The sequence below is a fragment of the Trichosurus vulpecula genome, chromosome 3, assembly GCF_011100635.1.
Source record: "Trichosurus vulpecula isolate mTriVul1 chromosome 3, mTriVul1.pri, whole genome shotgun sequence".
In the NCBI taxonomy this organism is placed as follows: domain Eukaryota; kingdom Metazoa; phylum Chordata; class Mammalia; order Diprotodontia; family Phalangeridae; genus Trichosurus; species Trichosurus vulpecula.
In genome coordinates, this window is record NC_050575.1 from 67439136 (window position 1) to 67449848 (window position 10713).

General features: G+C 42.6%; 1 non-coding gene across 1 annotated transcript; it reads left to right on the top strand.

Moving 5' to 3' along the window:
- Window positions 1-3362: 3362 nt before the first annotated feature.
- On the top strand, window positions 3363-3444 carry TRNAS-UGA. The gene has a single exon. It is a non-coding gene; the product is annotated as a tRNA-Ser (tRNA).
- Window positions 3445-10713: the final 7269 nt, after the last annotated feature.

Genomic DNA, 10713 nt, shown 5'->3' on the forward strand with positions numbered 1-10713 from the left:
CAGATCAACAACACCAGCACACAGGAGGGCTGCTAGGACAGTTTCTTTGATCTGCTTTTCTAAGGAAAGTAACTTTGAGGGGGTAACAAACTTACTTTAATTAAACACAGATATACCATTCACTTAGTTCAGGAGGAAAAGCTAGCACCTGAAATTCAGAAAGAATACAATCAGAAATTACAAGCAGAAATTATATAAACAGAGCCAGTCTATCCATAGCAATAACACATAGTTACCAGAGAAAGAAGCAGCAACATCCAGGTTTTTCAAAGCCAGGGGGTCCTTAACAATGGCTACCCAGAGTCTTACCCGGTCAAATCATACAACACTCTTCCATGAGTGAGCCCAAAGCAAAATATATGTATATATATACTTCTTTAGGGTCAGAAGGTATCACTACCATGTGACTCAAACTCATGCAACTTGGGCTCTCTTGTGACTTAAGCAGGTCATCAAAGACTCCTGATTCAAAGACTCTTGATTGAAACAAAGGCAAGACTCAATCAAAGGCACTCAATTGCCTTAATGCTGAGAAGCACTCAAACGAAAAACAGCAAAGAGTCCCACCCTGCTTGGCATCACAACTGTCTGAGCAAGAACTAGAAGCTCTGAAACTAAGGGAGAAAGAAAGACGAAGTATTGAGATCAAGCTGCAAAAAGACAGGAGAAATATGAAATCCCAGAACCTCTGGAACCCATACAAAGGAAACAGTGAGGCTGGCACTATTAACTATGAACAGTCTACTAAAGATGCTGTTGACCATAGTAGTACTTGTAATAGTAGGTTCAGTTTCAAGGATGGAGTGTCAAAGCCCCACACTGAGGCTCAATTATGAAGGAAAGGAGCTGGCTTAGAAGCAGAAGGCAGCTCTTACCTGTGTCCACTGCAGATTCTTACAAGGATGCGTTCTGGAAAGTCATGTTTGCTCAATTCACTGAGATGAAATGAGAAGCACCAATTTGCTCAAGCTCTTTTGTATACTGCTAGCTGACAGCTAGGTGGTGCAGCGGAAAAAGCACTGGGCCTGGAGTCAGAAAGACTCATCTTCCTGAATTCAAATCCCAGCCTCAGACGTACTAGCTGAGTGACCCTGAGCAAGTCATTTAACCTGTTTGCCTCAGTTTCCTCATCTGTAAAATGACCTAGAGAAAGATATGACCCTGAGCAAGTCACTTAACCCTGTTTGCCTCAGTTTCCTCATATGTAAAATGAGCTGGAGAAGGAAATGGCAAACCACTCCAATATCTTTGCCAAGAAAACCCGAAATGGGGTCGCAAAGAGTGAGAAACACAGAACAACGACAATGCTGGCAAAGAACTCCACACTTCTTCTTCTGGACTGACTTATAATCTGTATCCTTAGTAATATTACTAGTGCTGTTAATGGTATAGAACAAACCATTTCATTCCCTTAGAAATTTTTCTTCCACTCCAAAGATTTTCCCATATGTGGATTGTGTAAGGAAGGATCTTCCTTTGTGCTGAAGGGATCACGGGGGACTTTCTCCTCTTTTATACCTCATTATACATTACTATAATTTACTGCATGTTCTGTGTGCAGTCTATGTTGTGCTATAATATGCTCCCCCAGCTCTCTGTAAATGGTGAGAGGTGTTAGCTGTTGACACTGACATCTTGTCTACGTTCTGTTGTGCCCTCTCATTTTGGCAGAAGCCTTGTGTATATTTTGTATAATACACTTCTTTTTTTTTTCTTTTGGAGGGCAGAAGGCAAGGCAGTTGGGGTTAAGTGACTTGCCCAAGGTCACATAGCTAGTGTGTCAAGTATCTGAGGCCATATTTGAACTCAGGTCCTCCTGACTCCAGGGCCCCGGGGTGTACTCACTACACCCCCTAGCTCCTCGTGCATATTATATGACCCAGTATATTATTTCACTTTCATTTCTTATGAAATGAAAATTTCAAAAACTTCAAAAGAAAAGGCTAGAAAAGCAGTTGAACAAAATCAACTCACAGGTCGATTGAATCTCACGGTATGTGCTGTATTCCACACCCAAAGATTCCCCTATCTCTGCAATGAAGGGAGGAGGCTACATTTTTTCCTCTCAGAGGCCAATCTGCGTATGTCTTATCTACACAGGGGGAATAAAAATATCAGTGGATGACCAGTGACTTTGGGCGCATCACTCATTCTCTCCATGCCTCATTTGTTAAAATAAGAGGGGATGGATTTAAAAACCTTTGTGATCCCTTCTATGTCTATGATATATCTGGAGTTCAGTCAGTCATCTTGAAGCGAAATGACAACCAATTATAGTTGTTAAAAGCATTCAGCTGGAGCAGCTAGGTGGCACAGTGAGTAGAGCACGGGCCCTGGAGTCAGGAGCACCTGAGTTCAAATCCCATCACAGATACTTGACGAGCTTACTAGCTAGCTGTGTGACCTTGGGCAAGTCACTTAAGCCCAATTGCCTTGGCTTCCCCCCTCCAAAAAAAAAAAAAGCATTTAGCTCCTATGATTTTTCTCCTTGCCCTCCCAACCCCCCAACATTTCGAGGAAATTGAGGGGAGGGGACAAGGAAAGTACTAGAAGTCATAAAGCTACAGAAAACATTGTGACTAATGCTGGAAACTGGATAAATCATACTAGCTGAAAGTACTTTGATTCCATTTAATGTGAAGCTAGAGCATCTGTTTCAAATCCACTCCCGGCTATCATATCTCTAAGGTGCTTTACATACATCAAAGCTATCTTTGTGTTAGATAGTATTAAGTTCTCACTCTGCGATCCTGGGCAAGTGGCTTCGCCTTCGAGTTTGTTTCCTCCTCTGTAAAGCGGAGATGCTAACGCTTAGCACTACGAGCTAGAGAGGATGGAGAGGCGAGAGCTTCAGGAATTGCCGAGGGCTCTCCTGAGGAGTTCGCACAGTGGCTCCACTCCAACCCCCGGCAGGGAGCCAGACCTTGGGCCAGTGACTCGGGGGTAGGAGGAGTGGGGAAGAAGGTTAGGATTGTCCACCCGGTCCAGGTGCAGATGAGCAGAGTGGCCGAGCCTTCGGTGCTGCACCTGATGGAGTCAAGGATTGAATCAACTCTTGTTATGGGGGGAAAAAAAATTCACGAGCATCTGTCTATGTCTCTGTCTCTCTTTCTGTCTCTCTGTCTCTCTCTCCCTCTCTCCCTCTCTTTCTGTCTCACAAACACACAGACACACACACACAAACTCTCGAATCCCCAATATCTATAGCACGTACGGTACAGAATATATACTTATACTGTTTACGCAGTAACAGAAAAAACAAAAGACAAACGAAAAGACATGTAGTGAGAGGTAATTGACACGGGAGACAGGTAATTGTCTCCCGATAAAGATAAGACTGGACGGAAACCTCCCATGACTTTGCTGCGATGGCCGAGTGGTTAAGGCGTTGGACTTGAAATCCAATGGGGTCTCCCCGCGCAGGTTCAAGTCCTGCTCGCAGCGTTATAAGAAGCAGCATTTTACATTCCACCCTAAAATATAGGTCAGCGCGGAAAAAGTTGGTCCCTTTACTGTCAGACCTGATGATTTTACAGAGCCTTGAGCCACCACCTCCTTCACTCCACGGTTGGAGGATTGGGTGGCAACTTTGAGCGCTTACAATTGCCATGGATTGTAAGCTATGTGACACCCAGAAGATGGTGACACGCGGAACACAGTGCAAGCCGGTGCAAGGACTCCGTGGGGAGATTCGCGTCTCCGCTTTTACACTAGGGGTGACTGGTTAAAGAAAATAAATAAATAAAAAATAAAATGGTTTTGGGGACAGAGGAAAGGAGTAAGTGGAAGTGGCAGCGCGGACACCTCGCTGGGGGTAAGGCCAGCGCAGGTGGAAGAAGGAGAAAAGAAATGAAGGGGAGCAGCATCTCTGAGGCTGGAGGCAGTAAAGCAAAAGTTCCATGGGCTTCTTTTATTAGCAGGTGATTTAGTGGAAGACTCAGGGCTTGCAAAGAACCATAGTAACTTAGTAACTTAGCCCTAGTCACTTCTTTTGCAAATAAGGTCCACGTAGGTTAAGAAATGAGAAAGGATCCTCTACCCCCTTTAAATATATTTTCCAGGGATTTCTCCATTAGAGGAGAATTCGCAAAGACACCACCCCGCTACTTCCACCATCGCCTGTTTTCTCTTTCCTCCCCTTCTGAGTTTCAAATCCCAGGAGTGTGAGAGTGTGACAAATTTGCAAGAAGTTGAGAATCTAAAGCTTGGCACTCAAGAGGATTTATGCGGTAATGCAAAGTCCCTGGGATTTTCTCCAGGATCGTGATAGTCTGTGATTCAGACTTAGTAGATAAATCCCAGAGAGTTTGCTTGAGGAAAATAAAAGTTAAGTGACTTCTAGGTCATACAGCTAGCAAGTTTCAAGGGCAGGCTTTGAACTGAAGTCTTCCAGATTCAAAGTCCAGCATTCTATTCCTCCACACTAGTATGCCTCTACTGTGCGATACCAAAATTTAAAGCTAATAGTAATAAAAAAAAATAGTAGGGAGGTGGTCCACAGTTAAATTAGTTTCTTCCATTTGTCTCGTATGTCATTGATACTATAGACACCCTTTGGTAATGACTCACATTTTTATAATTGAGGGCTCTAAGGTTTACAAATTCATTTCCTAACAAAAACCTCTGAAGTAGGCGGTGCAGAGCTCATTATCTCCATTTTATTGATGGCAAAGCAGATTCAGAGAGGTTCAATTCGTTTCAAGGATTTATTGAGCATATACTATGTGTCAGATACTATGTGAGACACTGGAGGATACAGACAAAAATTAAACAACCCTCCACTTCTAACCCCCTTTCAGGAACTTATATTCTACTGGGTAAAAACAGCAAGTAAACATAAGTATGTGAAAACTATCTGCAGAATGAATAATACAGATACATTTCTGGGGGTGGGAGGATCAGAAAGGAGCATCTGAGCTGTGCTTTGAAGGTAGCTAGGGGCTCTGAGAAGGAGTGGTGAGGAAGGCAGTGTATTCCAGCCCTGGAGGACAACCCATTCAAAGTCAGGGAGGCAGAAGATGGCCTGTTGAGCTCAAGGGAAAGTTAGTAGGTCAGTTTGGACTGAATGTAGAGCGTGTGAAGAGAAGGACTGTGAAAGTCTGGTGAGGTAGGTATAAGCAAGATAACGGAGGGCCCTAAATGCCAGGCTAAGAAATCTGCTAGAAGCAACAGGAAACCGGGAATCTTCTTGAGCAAAGAAGCAAACAAGGCCACATCTGTGCTTCAGGAAGATTATTTTGGGAGCTGTGTAGAGGGTGAATTGGAGATGGGAGACACTGGAAGCAAGGAGACCAATTAGAAGGATATTGTCATAATACAGCTGAAAAGTAATATGGGCCTGTAGATATAGCAACTGTGTGAGTGGAGAGAACTTGATGTCAGAGATGTAAAATCAAGATTTGGCAACTAATTGGATAAAAGAGCTGGGATGGAGAGGGGCAGGAGAGAGAGGAAAAAAGTCCAGGAGACTCTGAGGTCACAAGCTTAGATGGGTAAAAGTAAGAGCAATGCCCTCAACAGAGATAAGGGAATCTGGAAGGGAGGGAAAGAGAATGAGTACTATTTTGGACACATTGACTTTGAAATGCCTATCTGTGCACCATCCAGGTGTAGATATGTCCAAGGGGCAGCAGGCGGGAGATAGAGTTAAATATATGGATTTGGGAGATTTCTGTACAGAATTTATACTTGACCCCATGGGAACTGTTGAATTCACCGAGGGAGAGAATATATATATATATATATATATATATATATATATATATATATATATATATATGTATATATATATGTATATATATATGTATGTATATATATATGTATATATATATGTATATATATATATATATATGTATGCACACACACACACACACCCCCAGGTATATAAATTGAACACTCCCCAGCACCTGAAAAAATAATATCCTTCCTAACATGCCAAAGAGCCTGAAATACCACCATTGGAAACTCGTATCTTTGTATTGAGTATTACATCTCCAAGCTTCCTCTTTTAAAAGTATGCATTCTCTAGGAAAATATAAAAGATTAAACTGTTCATTAGCTAGTAGTCGCTGAGCTTCTGGTTTATAACAAGCTAGGCTAGGTTTGTGGGGAATAAAAAAAGAAGTATCTCAATTTTTAAAGAAGTATGTTGATTTTTTAAAATCCTTTGAATAACTGATTTTTTTCAATTAATAAGGATTTTTTCCTCTCTTTCCCACCTCCCCAAAAAAGAAAAAGAAAACCCTTGTAACAAATATACATAGGCAAGCAAAACAAATTCCTATATTGGCTGTTTCTAAAAATGTGTATCTAATTCTGCATCTTAGTCTCTCACCTTTCTATAAGGAAGTGGGTAGCATTCTTTATCATCAATGGTCTTACCCACCTTCATATTGTCTTCAAGCTTTAGTATGACTAGAAACCAAATCTCTTAACCCTCATTCTAGTGTTCTTGTCTGAGAAGATCTCTAGCTTCAGTAACACTTTAGTGTGAATTAATTTCATTTTCTATCTTCAGAGTCTAGCAAAGTGTTTTGTATATAGTAAAGACTTAAATGTTTATTGAACTGGAACAGAACACCTGGTAGCCATAATCCTTTACAAGCTTCAGGACTTCAACAGTTTCCCCTTTATTTTTCCAGTTAGGCACCTGTTGTTCTTTAGTCATTTTTAGCCATATCCAACCAACTCTTTGTGACCCCTTTTTGGGGTTTTCTTGGCAAAGTACTAGAGTGGTTTGCCATTTCCTTCTCCAGCTCATTTTACAAATGAGGAAACTGAGGCAAACAGTGTTAAGTGACTTGCCCAGGGTCGCACAGCTAGTAAGTGTCTCAGGTTGGATTTGAACTCAGGTCTTCCTAACTCCAGATCATGATTAGAAATGCAGGGGACTGGAATCTGGAACTTTTCATCTAAAAAAGAAGTTATGTAAGATCTTTTAATGTTCCATTATAGTGGTATATTTAAAATGCAAAGAGTTGTCAGCTTAATGGAAAACACACCTCAGACATCTTTAAACTGCATCATGGACATTTGAGTTAGCAGCAACAGAACAGAGCAGGATGGTAGTCACTCCACTTCTTGGAAAGGGGACTCCCCCCCACTCATGGGGACTGGAAGTCCCTTTGTTGCTACCTGGACACCAAAGAGACACGCCAGAGAACCCTTGGGAGAAGACCAAGATGGCTTCTGACCTTGGAACCTCCGGTGTCAATTCCACTGATCACTTAAGTCCAAATGTCACTGGGCAATTGGTCAAAAATCAAAGTCGAGGTAACTCACAACTGTCACATGAAATGATTCTCTACCCAATTTGTGACTTCGGTCTCAAGGGATGCTGGATAGCCCTCTACAAACAGCTTCTGGATGGATCTGTTCCCTTGGTGAGAGTGAAGTTGATAACACAGATCTAAAGATATATGTGGCAGCCACAGGCATCAGGAAGTTGATAATTCAGATGCTTTTCAGGAATGACTGCCTCTGCCACTCAGGAATTTAATGTTAAAACATGTGGTGAGCCTTTCCCCGGAACATCCATTTGAGGAAGTACTGTTGCCAGCCATGATCGCTCCAAACCAGGCTCAGCCCTTTACTCCAGGTGGATACTTCCTCCCCCTTTTCAGCTCCCCGGTATGTGTTGAATTCCTCTATTAGAATGTAAACTCCTTGAAGGCAGGGAGTCTCTTCCTTTTTGAGAGAATTTGTATTCCCAGGCTTAGCAGTATCTTACACCTAGTAAATTCATAACCAATATTTTATACATCTATCCTTTTGAGTCAAGAAAAGTCGAGACGATAAAGATCCTGTAAGATTTTGATTTCGGGGAGATTTAATAACATAGGCAGGGAACTTAAGCAAAACCTAAGAAAGGTAGGGGGCCAGGAAACTGGGAAGCCACATCTATAAAAGTACACAAGAACTTAGGTGGGCAGCTATGAGCTTGGATCACCACCTGGTGGCTCGTGAAGAGGTTGCACTAGGAGGAGCTTTGTATTCTAGCCCCTGCCCTCAGGAGGCACATGAGCTTTGACTGTACTTTCCTACCTTCCTTTCTAGCTCTAGTGACAATGTAGAGCAAAGGCTCCTGTAAAGAGAATGATCGCTGTTGCACAGAAGAGCTCTTAGAGAACAGAAATTTTGATGAGGGAGGAAAGAGAGGGATAAATGTAGATAAGATAGTCCTGTTGGCTAGGTTATGGGAAAATAGGCACTCTAATACATTTTTGGTGGTATTCCTGAATTGTGCAAACATTTTGGAGAACAATATGGCAGTTACAACAAGAGTCAAAAAACTGACCATATGGTTTGATCTAGTAATTCCATTGCACGTCATAAAAAGGACCATCCCACTTCATGGTATTTGACATCATTTCAAAGGTATACTCTATGTAGATTCCACTAGACTGACCTCTCTTTCCAAGCCTGAGCCTAAACCAGTTCAACATTCCACCATTTCATGTGGTGGTATGTCTTTCATCCTTGAAGAGAACCATGACATCAGGAAGCTGATGCCATGACTTGCAAGTCAATTGGATTTGAGTGAGGGAGGGCTGTGCAAGATCACCAGCCTCACTTTCTCCTCCAGAGCCATCTGGGTCCAGTGGCCAGATAATGGTCATCTCTCATGCCTAGAATATACTCTATCCTCACCTCTGCCTCTTAGAAATGCCTTACTTTCTTCACAATTTAAGCTCAAACAATGCTTTCAACACAAAACTTTTTCTGATCCCCGCAACTGCTAGTGATATATTTACATATTTATATATATATATAGATATGTAATATATACACATATACTTATATACATACAGACAGAAAGGAAGGGGGGAGTCATCCTGATAGAATGTAATCTCATAGAGAGTAGGGATAGTTTGGGATTTTTATTCTAGACCAGGGGTGGGGAACCTGCAGCCTCAAGGCCACATGTGGCCCTCTCAGTCCTCAAGTTCTTTGATTGAATCCAAACTTCACAGAACAAATCCCCTTAGGAATTACTTAGGCCAAACTTGAGGATCCAGAGGGCCACAGGTTCCCTACTCCCGGTCTGGCACTAGATTCCAATGACTCTGGAGGAGATCCAGGCTGGCCTCACTCAAATCCAATTCATGTGCAAATCAAGACATCATGTCCTCTAAGAGAATGAAGGCTAGTGGTCTTTTCTCCATCTTCATCTTTATCAACATCTTTGCAGCATTAAACACTTGCCCATTCTTTCCTCTTGGATATTATATCCTTTCTGGGTTTTTGTAACACTGCTCACCCTTGGTTCTCCTCCTTTGCAGTTGACTGATCCTTTCCAGAAATCATCATCTATATTACTACCCCCCAACTACTTTGGGTGTAGCCCAAGGCTCTAACCTGGGTCTTCTTCCCTCTTTATACTTTCTCTCTTGGCTACCTCATCATATCCCATGAGTTTAATGATCATATCTATGGATATCTATGATGATGGCTCCCAGATCTATATATTCAGCCCCAGTCTCTCCTGAACTCCAATCCCAGATCATCAATTAGACATTTTGAATTAGATGTCCCACAGGCATTTCAAACTCAACATGTCCAAAGCAGAAATCATTCTCTTTCCCCTGAAATCCACCCCTTTTCTGAACTGCCTTATTTTTGTTGAGGGTACTTGTTGCAGGCCGAGTTAGAGCTGAGCCCTGCCCTCCTGGGACCTCCAGCCCAGGGGCCTGCTGAGATAAACTCAGGGCTTTGGGATGTGGGTGGAGCCAGGAGGAGGGGTCTCACCTTTGTTGCCTCCCTGGCAATTCCAGGTCTTTGCCTGGACCTGCCTGAGCACATGGAACTTCCGGTTCTCTGCCTGGCTTGCCAGAGCACATGGAGTTTCCGGTTCTTTGCCTGGACTGCCTGACCGCAGGGAGCTTTGGGTTAGCTCGGGAAGAGAAGGGGAGGAGAGTAGGCAGAGTCGGGGCGGTCCTAGTCACCCAGGTGTATTGAATTTTACCTGTCCTTCACCCACGTAACCAAAGAATGTACCTGCATCACTAAAGATATAAAGGTGCTGCTTGCTGAAATAAAATTAGGACTCCTTCACCATCTTTTGGCTCCCGCCCCATTCATTGTCCGCGAGATCAGGTCCTTTGCTTAGGCAAAGGCCTGGGGCTTGGGGGGAACCCCCAGTATAGTTACGAGGCTTCGGGAGCCTGTAACAAGTGGCGCTCAACGTGGGCCCACAGCAGGTACTATCATCCTTTTAGATTTGTTACCTTGGAATTGTCCAGTGATTGGATCAATGATGTAACACAATAAAATACTTTGCCAACCTTAAAGTATTATGTGTTAGATATTATTAATACTATTATTATTATCTTTGATTCCTCACTCTCTCTTGCCCCACATAGTCAATCAATGACCAAGTCTTGTCAATTCTGCTTCTGTATCCCTCTTTCTCTACTTGGGCTGCCATCACCCTAGTTAAGGCACTCCTCACCTCTTGCCTGGAATATTTTAATTATATCTTAGTCTTCCTGCTTCAAGTCTTTCCCGCACCTCCAACACACATCCAGGCAGCTTTCAAAAGAGCATTCCTAAAGCACATGGCACTCCCCTGCTCAGGAAACTCCACTGATGTCTTATTTCCTCTAAGATCAAATATAAGCTCCCATTAGGATTTATTTATAGCCACTTCACAGTCTGCCTCTTATCTACCTTTCCAATCTTATCACACATTACTTCTCTTTACATATTCAATGG